This window comes from Megascapheus bottae, chromosome 23 (genome assembly GCF_031878675.1).
Source record: "Megascapheus bottae isolate mThoBot1 chromosome 23, mThoBot2.hap1, whole genome shotgun sequence".
NCBI classification, from domain to species: domain Eukaryota; kingdom Metazoa; phylum Chordata; class Mammalia; order Rodentia; family Geomyidae; genus Megascapheus; species Megascapheus bottae.
Window position 1 is genome coordinate 7444313 of NC_143531.1, and position 14604 is coordinate 7458916.

The 14604-nt window shown below is 37.8% G+C and overlaps 1 protein-coding gene and 1 pseudogene across 9 annotated transcripts in view; one reads left to right on the forward strand and one right to left on the reverse strand.

The window, feature by feature from the left end:
- Camk2d (calcium/calmodulin dependent protein kinase II delta) overlaps nucleotides 1-14604 on the forward strand; it is a 250729-nt gene that overhangs the window by 142854 nt on the left and 93271 nt on the right. The gene's annotated exons all lie outside the window — the stretch shown is intronic.
- Nucleotides 12901-13325, reverse strand: LOC150047270 (small ribosomal subunit protein uS13 pseudogene; annotated as a pseudogene).

The window sequence follows — 14604 nt, forward strand, 5'->3', positions numbered from 1 at the left end:
CTGCCATACTGCTTTCCACAGTGGTTGGACGAGTTTGCACTCCCACCAACAGTGGCCACATCCCCTCCAGCATCTGTTGTTATTAGTTTTCTTGATCCTGGCCATTCTAACTGGAGTGAGGTGGAATCTTAGAGTTGTTTGATTTGTATTTATTTTATGACCAGAGATGTCGAGCATTTCTTCATGTGTCTATAGGGCATTCTTATTTCTTCTTCAGGGAAGACTCTCTTTAAATCTTTGGCCCATCTTTTAATGGGATGGTTGATACTTTGGAGATTAGTTTTGAAGTGATTCAATTTTTTGAGCTTTTCATATAGTTTAGATATGAAGCCTTTGTCCATTGTATGGTTAGTGAAGATTTTCTCCCATTCTGTAGGCTTCGTAATTAATTTAATAGCTATGTCCTTTGCCTTACAGAAGCTCTGTAGTTTAATGCAGTCCCACTTATCCAGCCTTTCTCTGATTTGTTGTGTTTCTTGATCCTTATTGAGAAAGTTTTGATCCCTGCCAAGGAGACCTAGTGTATCTCCTATTCCTTCTTATAAAGTTTTCAGTGTGTCGGCTTTTACCTCGAGGTCTCAAAAGGAGAGCTTTAAGGACTATGACTGCAGGTTTGATCTCTGCCAAATGATACCTCAACAATATTAGTTCAACCAAGGATATAACTTATACTCAAGTGATGTTGACGTGATACTGCTCCATCCACATGTCATCTCATCAGAAAGTCATTTTCGAAGGAATGCCCAACCTTAATAAAACCTGAACCCGTGTGCCAAACAATGACTACCCATTTATAATTTATTACCACTATGTATTCTCTATTAGTAATTTATAGTGTTACCCATTTTTACATGGATGGAACTAGAAAGTATATATGGGTATGCTTCATCTCTCCAGATTAAAAAAAAAATTGAGGATTTTTCCAAATGTTAACAGGAGTGCTTTCTGAAGTCCATTATGTTTTGAGTCTTGTCTATCTTTCATACCCCTTCTCTATTTTGTGTGCCTATGTAGAACTAAGAGAACACAACTCCCATCTTTTTATTACTATTAGGAAACTATCAGCCCGCTGAGACACTCCATTGTTAGCATCTCAATGCTACAGAACCTCAGCCAGTGGAGTTAGTAATATTAGAGAAGGTCTAAGACATCCTTGATGAGTGGAAGTTGGTCTCATTTAAAGAACCATCCTTTGGATACAGGGAATTGAGGTGAGCCTCATATCTTAGGTGGTTCTGTTCAGCTGAGCTGTGAGAATACAATAGTTCCAGCTAGAAGCATGTGATGGCTTGACTTGGGAGACGTATTAGTGAATAGTGGATGTCTGCAGCATGTTGATAAATGAGAGCATTCTTCCAGGGATCTTTGTATCTCAAGAGATAGAAATCTAGAATTTCTTCAAGCATAAAGTTAACCTATTCCCCGAGCAACTGGAAATTTCTTGGACAAACTTAGTTTTAAAGATAACCCTAGGGCCAGGAGTTTGACCTAATGGTAGAGTGTTTGCCTAGCGTGCATGAATACCCAGGTTCGATTCCTCAATACCACGTATGTAGAAGAAAGCTGGAAATGGTGCTGTGGTAGTGCACTAGCCTTGAGGGAAGCCCAAGGACTATCATCAGGCCCTGAGTTCAAGCCCCAGGACTAGAAAAAACAAAACAAAACAGGAAATGTCTTCTCGTTTATTGAAAGGCAAGTTTTCTCTTGTTAGTGACCCCAAGAGTTCCCAAGTTTAGGTCATGCTTGTTTTTGTTTTTGTTTTTGTTTTTGCCAGTCCTGGGCTTGAGCTCAGGGCCTGAGCACTGTCCTTGGACTTTCTCAAGGCTAGAGCTCTACCACTTGAGCCTCAGCACCACTTCCAGCTTTTTTCTATGTATGTGGTACCGAGGAATGGAACCCGGGTCTTCATGCATGCTAGGCAAGCACTTTAACCACTAGGCCAAACTCCCAGTCCCATCAAGTTTAGGTCATTCTAACAGTAGTAAGTGTCAGAGCCAAGAGGATTCCTTTCCTGTGAATTCCTAAATTATAACAAAATGAATGTGTTCTTTCCACTTTTAGACCAATTTCTCTAACCAAGGAGATAAACTTGCCACCTGTGAAGCTAGGAAATGTGATTGTGAAGCTAGGAAATATGGAAAGAGTGGGGAAGGAGTCATTTCCCATAGGGAAAAGGATACTGTTATCCAGAAAGGAGTGTTGAGCAAAGCAACGCAGGTCCATTATAGTCCATTATGGGAGCAAGAGGCTTCCAAGAAACAAGCCAAAAGCCAAATTTCCTCAGAAGGAAAGGCAGTAAGATGGCTAAAAGGAGTAACTGGAGTAAGGCTAGATGTCTACTGGTTAATATCCTTGTCTGAAACACAACTAGCTACAGTTTTAATACTAGCAGTGTGTCTATATTCATGCATATGTTCTTGTGTACCCATATACCTGTATAGGTATGCAAGTATTTGTGTGCATGTATACACACACACATATATGAGCCTTTCAAAACTAGTGACCTTTAAAAAGGAAAGTACTTCAGAGATTTAGCACCGAGTCTAAAATGTCTCATGCTTGATTTGGCTAATTTTAATATATTATTGCATTTCTAAGTTTGAAATTCCAACAGTGTCTGATCTTTTGTCTATGGATAATTTAATACACAAATAGTAGAACTTTTGTATTATTTTGTGTTTGAAAATTATTAAGCAATTGAAAATACCATGTTTTCTTTCTTTCTTTCTTTTCTTGTTTCTTTGTTCTTTTGGTGGTGGTACTAGGGTTTGAACTCAGGGTCTTGTGCTTATTTATACTTGGCATTCTACCACATAGATGATAGTGCTACACTAGCTTATTTTCAGGTTAGTTGGAGATAGAGTGTCATAGGCTTTTCTGCTGTCTTTATATGTATATATATATTTTTTATATATTTCCATATATGAAAATGTCATGGTGACACCCATTCTTTACAAATATACTAATCTAAACAATGGGAAAAAACAAATGAACCTGGATGGAGTCTCAGGGTGACACTCATGATAAAATTATTTAGCCTGGCTACAATTTAAAATTAGAAGCCCTCAGTGAAAAATGAAACCCATTTCAAGCCACTGGGACATTCCCACCATTTAAAGGCAGCGTTTAAGTCCTCTGAAGAGCTGAACAGTCACAGGAGAAGAGGTCAGACTGTTTCTGCTCAAATAGGAATGTTCGTTTACCCATTCAGTAAGTGCTCATGTTAAATAAAGTTGTGACCTTTCATTATCTCCCAGATAATTCTACCCCTCCACTGGCCAAGTGTCATAGCAGAGTGTGTATCTATCAGAAGTCATGGGAGCTAAATTCAGACATTGTTGAAGGCTTATGATAATGTCTACTGTATGAACTATACAGAGACTTTACCTATGCTTCATCAATGCTGTGGACTGCAGAATTTTATATATTATGTGTTCCATGAATTTGTAGCATAAAGTTGTTTACTTTTTTAAATAAGAGCCCAAAAGAGAAGGTGACTAGGACTAGCCTCTATTTTTTCTAATTACAGTCACTCAGGTTCCAATATTAAAATATATTTAATACTTAGGTGTTTCTTAAAGGCAAGTTGTGATGAACTCTCCAGATAATAGCATGAGCTTTCTTCTGAGAAGGGATTATTTGAAATATATAATTTTGAAAACCTTTAAGTCTAATAGATGGAACAGACTTTGTCTTCACCAGAAATAACTATCCAAATATATGTTTGTGAAAAGTAATAGGACTTTTATACACAATGGAGATCTATGCTGCTATCAGAAAGAATGACATGGCCCCATTTGTAAGGAAATAGAAAGACTTAGAAAAAATCATATTAAGTGAAGTAAGCCAGACCAAAGGAACATAGGCCCAATAGTCTCCCTCATTTGTCATAATCAGTAGAAACCTTGGGCTCTCCTAGCAGAGATTTACAATAGAACAAAACGTAGATATATAAGGTCATATAGTATGATGCTAATGAAAGGACCTCCATATAATGAGCGATTGTTGTTCTTAATGTACTATGTTATCTCTCATGTCTTTTGCTGACCCTTGGTTATCTCATATTATTAGAGTATTTCACTTTATCTGATATATTGTATATATGCATATTGGGGGGGAAATAAGAAGAGGGCTGGGGATGGGGGGAGAGAAATGGAGACCAAGACATGAGAAAGGGTATCAATGTTTGTGAAGTAATGTACCTTCTATGTGGTGAATATAATGTAACCCCTCTATTAATTACAAAAAATATGAAAAAATAAAAATACATCACTAAAAATGTAATAGGACTTTTTCTTTAAAGAATATATAAATTATATCCCAATAAAAGCTAGTAAAAGATATAACTAATGTGAATATATGCCCTAGATTTAACTGTTTTCATTTGCTTTATGATTTATATACAAGTTCCCTTTCTACTTCATCCTGTTCATAGAAAAAAATCCAATGTATACTAGCAAGGGCTTTTCTGAAAGTCAACTGTTTCTGGCCTTGTAGACAAAACTTACTAAGTCAAGTGGGGGATACATGCCAGCTTTGATTCGGAATCAAGATCCAGACTAAGGTTATATTGTTGTGTAGGTTTGAGGCCAGGGTTACAGTTCTCTGATAGCTATGGTCAAAATAGTGAGCTGCATACAAGAGTTACACCAAAGCAACTGGCAATAATGGAGGAGGATTGGGCAAGAATGTTTTCTTTGAGTTTATCTTTAAGGACAGAGGAATATTATTCCCTGACAGCTTGCAGGTTTCTGAGACTCTGAGCTGACCCTGTAACTGAATTCTCTGACTCTCTCCTGTAAATCTACTTTTGCTACTTAATATTGCTGCTATGAGTCTGGTTTGTAGGTAAAGGCAAGAAAATTACTCATACCATTTGACGTTTCATCCAAAATATACGACACCATATAATATTCCTATAATATGATGTTTTTGCTGTGGAAAGGACATTTTGAAAAAGTTGGGGCTGTTTCTCTTGACTTTGTTTTCACCTAGACATTTTAGACCTTTTTTTTCTGTTTGTTTTCTTCTTTTAATGAAGTACCTGCAAAATGAGAGTTGAGACTTGGTCAGTCTGTCTTTCTTTCTTTCTCTTTTTTCTTTCTAGATAGTTACTTAGACATAGGAATGGATAAATGACATTACGGTTATTCATTCTATATCTTCCTATTACTAAAAATTATCCTCTTAATAGGAATCTGCTTACCTCTAGTTTCCCATTGAGTTCTTGGTTAATAATTTTTTTAAGAAAAGGTAAAACAAAAAATACTTTCTAGAGATTGGCATCTAGCTTTAAAACTTGATGAGCACCATATTGAATTGAATACTTAATGTACCATAAAAGTTTATGCAAAAGCAACGAAGAAATGGATTGCAGTTGTAGCTATGCCAACGGCAACCATTACAAAGATTGTTGCTTGAAACCTGAAGCAATAGAAAAGAAAGAGAAGTCTAAGAGAAAGAAAAGGATCATCTCAAAAATGCAAGGTGGGCCAAGTGAACCACTGTGAATATATTGGTGTTCCTGTAGGCACTGAGAAACTCAGGAGCAGAGTAGAAGGTATTGGCCATGTTTGTTCATGGTGCAATACATCGAGGTGGAGCTATGAAGGCAGCAGTTGTGTTTAGAAGTAGGAACAGGAAGAAGCAATATTCATGCAGCAAAGTACTGGAGGCTAAGGGTAGCCACTTATAAATAATATACATGGAGTATGAATATTCCCAGGAGAAAGTAGACCATTTCAAAACGGAAAAAGGAATCAGCCAAAGGTACTGAAATGAGTTGTGCAGTGAAAAGGGGAAGAATCTAAAAGTGGAAGAAAAGATAATGAATGAGGATTAAGTGGCAGCTTTCAGTCGTTCATTACAGTGGTAATCATTGTGTGTGCTGAAATACTGAAAGTGGAAAACTGAATGTAAGGACTTGACTAAATCAGGACTTTTGCTTTTTTACCTTGAACAAATAAAATTTTGTTGTGAGAAAAAAATAGTTTATGCACAGTCGTGACTATATTATTTCATTTAATCCTGATAATAATGTAAGAGCAAATCATTGCTACTATTGTTGTTATCAGGCAAATGAACTGCCTACAGCTCCACAGTAGTAAGTTGTACCGCCTGAATCTGAATGTAAACAAATATACCTACCCAAAACAAATAGTGTATTGACACCAAGGAAGGAATCATCAGGTTTTTATTTTACATTTTAATTATTTTTCTGCCTCTCTAGAGAGAGTGGTATCTGTGTTTATTTTAATGTGGTACATTTTAAAGAGCCTGAACAAAGTTGATCCCATTGTCTTTACATGTGTTTTAGAATCTATATAACATAGCACTTCAATGAACACAATATTTTTAAATGTATTTATTGTTCATGTATAAGTATGACGAGTATCCTTAGTGGATATTCACCAACTATGGCATAACAGAGTAACCCCGAAAGTTGAAGTGCCATACCAAGAAGTATTAAATTATTTATGAGAATCAGAACATCATGTTCTCTATTGCTTCCTGAACTGGTTAAGTGTGTCAGTAATAAGATCTGAATGAAGCTGAGTACCAGCGGTTTCTACCTGTAATTTTACCTATACAAGAGGCTTAGATTTAAGGATCCCAGTTTGAAGCCAGCCTCCTGGAAGAAGATTCTGAAATACTTATCTCCACCAAAACAAACAGACCAGAAGAGGAGCTGTGGCTCAATTGATGGAGCACTAGCCTTTAAGGGAAAAAAAAATATCAAGGACTGTGCCCAGGCCCTGAGTTCAAAGCAAAGGATCAGCATTACTGAGGTGAAGAAATTTGCTCTTATAATTGAAGAAAATGAACAAAATATTCCATTGTTTTGGAGAAAAAAAAGATGATATTTCCATTGGGACACTGAAACCTAAGAAAGAAAAGGAAAAGGTAGCTATTTAAGCAGTGATACTAGTCAAATGTGACCTTACAATGTGTGTGTGATAAAGCAAGTGCCAGAAGTTTCAATCCATAGTTGCATCATTATTTGGAGGTTCTGATGAGGCAATCCCCCAGAAATCATGGAGAGAGAAGAAGGGGCCAGGTGCCAATACCTGTCAAAGCCACACTTCCAATGACTTAATGACCTCCCTCTAAAACACCCCCTAAATGTTTCACTACCTCCTCTTAGCACCACAGGCAGGCAACTAACCCTTTCCTCACAAAGGCCTTGGAAACATTTCAAATACAACCATAACCATAGCTCTTTGATGCTTTCTCCAAAAGGCCAAAGGCAAGACTGTTCCATTTTTCTGTGCAACATTAGAAAATGGGACTATTCTCGTTCCTTACCTTCTCAATTACAGTTTTGAGAGTGACTTTCTTTGCAAGTATTTAGGAGAAAAAAAGAGAGACAAACTACACAAGTCTTGGATGCATCTATCAAAGATTCTCTACTTAGCTCTATGAAAAAAAATTTCTGCAAAAACTTAAGGAGTGTTTCTGACATATCATTTGAAAGTGCAAAATCAGATCTAGTTATCCCGTTTTTACTGCCTGCCAAAGAGCAAAGGTAGCTAAAACATTTTATTTTTGATCTAACATAAACTGCATAAGAAATAAGGCAGAATGTAATGCATCTAGAACCAAACAATAGCTATAAAGAACATAGAGGAATCATATGACTCCACTATTTAGGTTATATAATTGCATGGTTGTAACACACACACACACACACTTTTTTCCCTTCAGTTGTGGGGCTTGAACTCTGGGCCTGGATGCTGTCCCTGAGCTCTTCAGCTCAACTATTACTCTACCACTTGGACTCACAGGGCCACTTCCTGTTTTCTGATGATTAATTGGAGATAAGAGTCTCATGGACTTTTTAGTGCCTGGGCTGGCTTTGAACTGCCATCCTCAGATCTCAGCTTCCTGAGTACCTAGGATTAATATGTGAGCCACCACACCCAGCGGCGGAACATATATTTTTGACAAATGAGATCAAAGCTTTGATCTAAATGTTCTGTCACATACATAAGGAGCAAATTGAGGGAGAAAAGCAACACCATTATGAAACTAATTAGTCACAGACAAAAGAACGTATTTGATGAAGAGTACTGGTTATCTGTTTAGTGTAGTGACACATCAAAAAGAAAGATTTGTAATAAACATGGTGTAGGTGGGAGACAGAGTATAGGACAAAGTCATGTATAGGGACTAAGAAATGTACAACAATGCTAAAGCTAACTTAATGCAAGGATAGTTGGTGTCCCTGTGGAACAAAAGACACCATAAGGATCATCATATGAAACGGAAGTGAGCTTTTATAAAGGAAGAAAGAATTTTAAGTCCACACACACACGCATATGTGTGTGTGTGTATATATATATATATATATATATATGCGTGTGTGTTAGGAAATTTTGAATCCAAATATGAATTTGAGACATATCCTAGTTAAGTCCATATTCTGTTGAAATTAAGATAGAGGTCTGTAAGTACTTGACTATAAACCCAACTACTTGGGAGGGGAATATAGGAAGACCACAGTTCAAAGCTAGGCAGGGCAAAAGCTCACGATCCCCTCTTACAAGCAAATTAAGAGTAAAAGGACTATAATGGCCCATGGTATAGAGCATTTCGGTGCAAATGAGACACCTTGAGTTCAGTCTTCAGTATCAGTATTTGATTTAAGTGTATAAAATGTTTTAAATTAAGGATTCAGGAGGATCTTTCATTCGAGCTACTACTTAGTTAAATAAACTTTTGTGAACTCAAAGGAGTAATTTGTTGTTAGTGGGAAAAAGTAATAATTTAAGAAAATAGTCTCTCCCTAGTGATTCAAGGCCAATGAGGGATTTTGTAATTATTGTTTTACATTTTGTTGCATGAAAGCACTGCACTTTAGCAAACAGGCCTATAGCATTAGTCTGTCTATCCAAAGAATTGCATTACAGTCTTCAAATAAACAATTACCCTTCTCTTATGTTTCTGAGGACAGAAGATAAGCAGAATGCACCCTTCAGAAGCATAGCAACTTACATTCTCTAGAGAGGAAAACTGAGTGTACTCATTAACTTGTGCTTTTCTGGAGCTATAAATGTTGACTGCCGAGAGACTAATTGGCTGATCAAATGGGAAGAAGTGAATGCACCGATGCTGTTTACTTTTTTTTTTTTCCTCCAGCTCAATCCTACCTCGGATCCCAGTATCTGCTGTTGATACTGGAGGAAATATACTGTGGACAAAACTCATAGGAATTTTCCTATACTCCTCCAGCACACTGGGGATGAGATGAGGCAGGTGGAAATGGAACTTTTGCTCCTGGTGGAGCTGCTTCCCCTTGCATTCTTTCTAGCTATGTTTAATGTAGATTCCTCTCGTAACAGAGTTGGAGAGTTCCTGTGAGTCCTCAAGCGTATCCTTTCATTGATATCAACAGAGAAAAAAAATGTTCTGTGACATCTGGTCTAGTGAGGCACATTTGTCAAAATCTCTTTAAAATCTTGGGGCGTATTTTACATCATAAATTCCTTGTAATATAGCCATATGGTTAAAAAGAACATTTAGGGATGGTGCATTTGATAACTGTAAAGATTAAGAAGGGTGTCAACCTATAAACCAGAACTCAAACTTGGAAATAAGATTTAGCACATGTACCATATGCAATCAGGGCCTTTGGTATCTGATACCAGCTGTGGTATTTAGTGACTGATGGTCTTGTAATGGCTGCTCCACTATTCTGTGATGGAAGGTCTTGTTTCCACAGTCCTTCCTGAACTTCAAAGCCTTATCATTTATTCAGATCCTATTCATAGAATGAAATATAGTTTTAAGCTGAGGGAGTGTCAGGGTTGTATCATACTGTATAACAGTAACTGGCAGCAATGTGGAGGATGTGGAATGGAAGATTGGACAGGATACTTTACCGTGACAGATGGGATTCATAGTGAAGTAGGGCAGTGGAAAGCAGGTGAAGAAGCAGGGGTCAAGGTCAAAGGTGTTTGAATCTTTCTATATAGCCCAGTCTGGCCTCAAATTTCTGTCCTGGCTTCACTTGCCATGTGCTAGGTCTGCAGGTGAATACAACAGTTGGTTTGCATTCTTTAAGAAGATGCCTCTTTCAAATAATTGGACTCATTGTCTCTAAATTAATTTTCACACTTTTCTAGTACAGTCTGTTCTCTGTTTTATAGCATTTATGAAAATAGTATCTCACAGAAAGTTTAACTCCACAGATAGACATAGATAGATTTCATAAAGAAAGGCTAGAAACGAACAAAACTGAGTTTCCTTGCTTTCATTTCCACTATGTGCCTATTGGTCTGGCTTTAAACATTTCTATTTAACGGAAAATATACTTTGTTCTCAGTGTGGTACCACTAAGTTGTAATGTAACCTTTCAGAGTTGGGGTCTACTGGGGGGGGGGTAAGGTCATTGATGGAGTCTCCTTAATGGAATACTAGGGCCTTAGTCTCTCCTGCCTCTCTTTGACTCCTGGCCCATACTCCTCCATGGTTATATATTTGGTTTCCAGAGATTGAAAGTATTAAGATCGATGGTCTGAAACTCTGAGGCAACAAAGCGTTCCTGTTTTGCAAAGTTGAATATCTTGGTTAAATTGTCATAGTAATAGAAAGCTGACTAACAGAAAACAGTACACATCTTTACATTTTAAACTTCTTTTTTATTGCACTAATATGGCACCACCCTTCTAAAATGTTTGCAAAAAGTTTGGAACATTGAAGTTTAGCAAATTTTACTTTTTTTAGATGTATCAGTTAAGTATGTGACCTTGTAGGTGTCATGTCTTGTATACATCACTGGATAAAAAGAGCAGGTTAATAAATGATGTCTAGGGCAAAAGCCACCCCCCCCCCAAATGTCACTGTACTTTTATTCAGAACCATCTAGTATTCTTTAAAAGAATTCAGCCTCTTTTCTTTAGACAGGGACATTTTGTCATACATCTGCATTGCCTTCCAGAATAAAAGTGAGACATGATGGTTGACACAGAAAAAAAGCATGCCAAGCTTTGCTAGCAGACTATTAATTAATAATGTTGTGGAGTTTTCAAAATATGCAGAGTAGATGATGAGGTTTTTTTTTTCCTAAGTAAACACACAACTCATGGTGTTACTGTTCTGTAATGATGACAGAGCGAGAATTCAATGTATTTCTGAACAATCCTTATGTGCATTCGTGTGGCTATAAGAAAATACCTAAGGCTGGGTGACTTATAAAGGAAGGAGAATTGAACTTCTGACTTTTAGAAGATGAAGGCTGGAACAAGGTCACCTTGTGGGGCCCATGGTGAATGACACCATAAGAACATGTGTGAGCTGGGCTCATACAGAACAACAGGAAATCAGACAAGCAGGAAGGAGCCAGTCTTGTTGTTTTATAACAAACCTCTCTTGAGGGAGCTGGGTCCCACAGGAAATACCTTTAATCCTGTTCCAAGACAGTGCCACAACAGCCTAATTACCTTCCTCTGCACTCTGACTCTTAAAGTGTTTACCACTTCCCTCCATCACTACCTTCAGCACGATGCTCCTTCGACACATGAATTCTTGGAGGCCATACATACTCAGATTGTAGCTGTAATAGGGGCTCATTATTATGCCATTCTCCTACTGAAATAATAATAATTATAGCTAATGTTTATTGAGCACCTACAGTGTACATGATCCTGTGCACATACTTCAACTATTTCAACCTCTTGAAATAGCTACTATTAGATACTTTATTTTAGCACTTTGTACCTGAGAACACTGACAAGGATCATTTTTCTAAGTCACACAGCTAAATAGCAAAGTATCAGAGCCATGATTCTCACACAAGATGGCTAGTTTCCCAGCATTTCAATCAATTTCAAAATGTATGTGATACATACTCTGATAAACTTTGGGAATATAATATAGGATAGACCGGAATTTAAGTTGTAGGACTCAAAGGGAATATTTTTAATGTACATAAATGAACAAGAGAATTCATCCAGCAAGGCAATTTTAGTTCTAAAATGGTGAAGAAAACCATATTATTTGGGAAGTGGGTAGGAGCTAATGGATGACTTAGAGGAGTTGACCCACACTATGCCCATTCTATTAGAGAGTGGCCCCTGGAAAAAGCAGAATGAAGATCAGTATAGTTTACATATCCAAAGACTAGAGTACAGGAAAATAAAATATCACATACTTCTGGTATGGATTGGAGCTGGAAAGACCTTGTAGGTCAGAAAAAAAAAAAGAATTTAGAGTTATTTTGTGTTCCATGAGAAGCCTGGAGGGTTTAACCTGGGGAATGAAATAATCCGATTTCCCTTTGCAAAGCTCTTCCTGGCTGCAGTGTAGCAAAGGGATTAGGGAGGCCTGGAGTGGAAGAGTGGGGGTTAGGTATTTCAGGAGTCAAAATTAAAACAAACAAACAAACAAAAAAACTGTGATTTGGGACCTGGGTGAGAGCAGGGATGATAGTGAAAACTAAAAATTCAAACAGTTTTTAAAAAGTGAATCAATATATGTGACTAATAAGCTCAAAGTTCATTTGATTGCTTGTGTTTCGATGGACTTATTTGCAAAAATAGCCACACATTTGCAATTTGGAGTTTTGAGTTGATAGCCTTTTTTTTTTTACTATCTTTAAGTAGTTGTACAAAGGAATGCAATTTAACAAAACAATTTGTGAATAAAATACTTCTTGATTGGTGTAATGCCTTTCGACATTTTCACTCACATCTTCTCTGCCCTTACCTCTCTCACTCTTCTTAATTTCTGGACTTCATTCTCCTCCTCTTGTCTTCATTACTCTACCCCTTCTGCTTAAGCTCCAACACAGAGTCAATAACATACCTGCTAAAAGAATAGATGTGCAAATGACTAGAAGGATAGCAATTTTTCTCTTTTTTTTCTGTATATAAAGTATTTAGTGACAAAATGCCTACACATTCATTTCTTCTTGGACACACCCACCGTACAACCATGGCGTCCAGTGGTCTTGGTGTGCTGGCCTCTGACTAGTAGGCCCCAAAAGTGATGTAGCCCTCTATGGGCTCGAATCTTCCTCAGCCATTCCAGGTCTTCACGGAACTTATTATCCAGACAGTTGGCAAGAACCTGGCTATATTTTCCATCCTTCTGCCTGTTTAAGAACCAGTCTGGAATTTTGTTCTGACTTGGATTCTGCATAATCGTAATCACCCGTCCCACCTCCTCCTCTGAGTTCTTTAGCCCTCTTGGTGAGGTCAATGTCTGCTTTCCTCAACACTACATGAGCGGATCTTTGCCCCACACCCTTACTGGTAGTCATGGCAAAGGTTGGTCTTGAGTACCTGCAAAATGCGCTGGAACTTCTCAGGAATCACTAGAGACATGGTGGCAGCACCAGCTGAGGTGTGGAGGCCTCCTGTAGAAGAGCAAGCAGCATAGCAGTTCTAAGTCTCCCTTTACAAAGAAAACAGCAATAACAAACATTACCCATAATTCCACTTCCCTGCTCTGATTCCACATTTTCCCTTTGACAATATTGTTTGATTCAGTTAGTATGTATTGAGGTAGGAATATGTCTCAGGCAGTGGGAGGGCTTTCCGCTGGTTAGGCTTGGATGATACCAATAGAAAATCATGTTCCTTGGCTGTTAAGGTTGTAAGGCGCAGTCACAGTCTTCAGTCTCTAGATGAAGCCAGACAAGCCCAACAATTTGCGAGAACACAGAAGGCTGGTTTCAGAGAAGAAATTCTGGGAAAATCTCAGGATCATTCTTGAAGGTATCAGATCAGAAGCACTAAATGAAGACCTCCCAAGCATTCCTAATAGAGAAATTCATTTAAATGAATTCATGGAGAAATTGTCAATTACTACGTCTTCATGTGGGTGAAAAAGTTCAAAAGTTGGAGATCATAGTAAAGAAGAGCCAGCTTATGGGGATTCAAGGGTGCCATGATAAAAACCTGAAGATACACACCCTAAGCCAATCAGCCTTACCTTTTTGGGTGTGGAGAAATCACTAATGCCTTTAAATTGTATATGTGGAAACAGAGAAAGAGTGAAAGAGAGAAGAGGAGAGGGAGGCAGGAGAGGGAGAAACTGAGTAGGAATCACAGCCAAAGGAATGAGTAGCCATGGGGGAATTGAAAGCATGAAGATGGCACAGTCAGGATTTCTTCATAGACAGATTATAATGCTTACAGTGTAAATGGAGATGAAACCCACTGAGAGATCATACTGCCATAGCAATGTTAGAAGAAATGAAAGAATAAAAAAGCTATCGTGAATCAAGAAATATTTAGAAAGAAAAACTGTATGGCTCGTTGAATGTTGGAGGAACGTGAATAAACCTAGTGAAAAATGATGTTCAGGTTTTACCCCTTGGCTAAGATTAGAACAAATTGTAGAGAAGAACATTGTGGAAACGTATGTATATTAGAGATTTTTGTGTGTGGTCTGTGTATGGTCTATGTATTCAATATAGATGCATTCTTATGGTTATTTATTATCATCTTTGGCCCACTCGATTAAGGAGAGTGAGCTATTCTGGGGTCTGCCAACTGTAAAATCACACAAAAGCCAAATGCTTGAGAATCTGAGCTCCACCATCCAAAAGCAGATGACTTTTCCAGTTTCAAGTCAGTGGGAGAGCAGAATCCATCCATC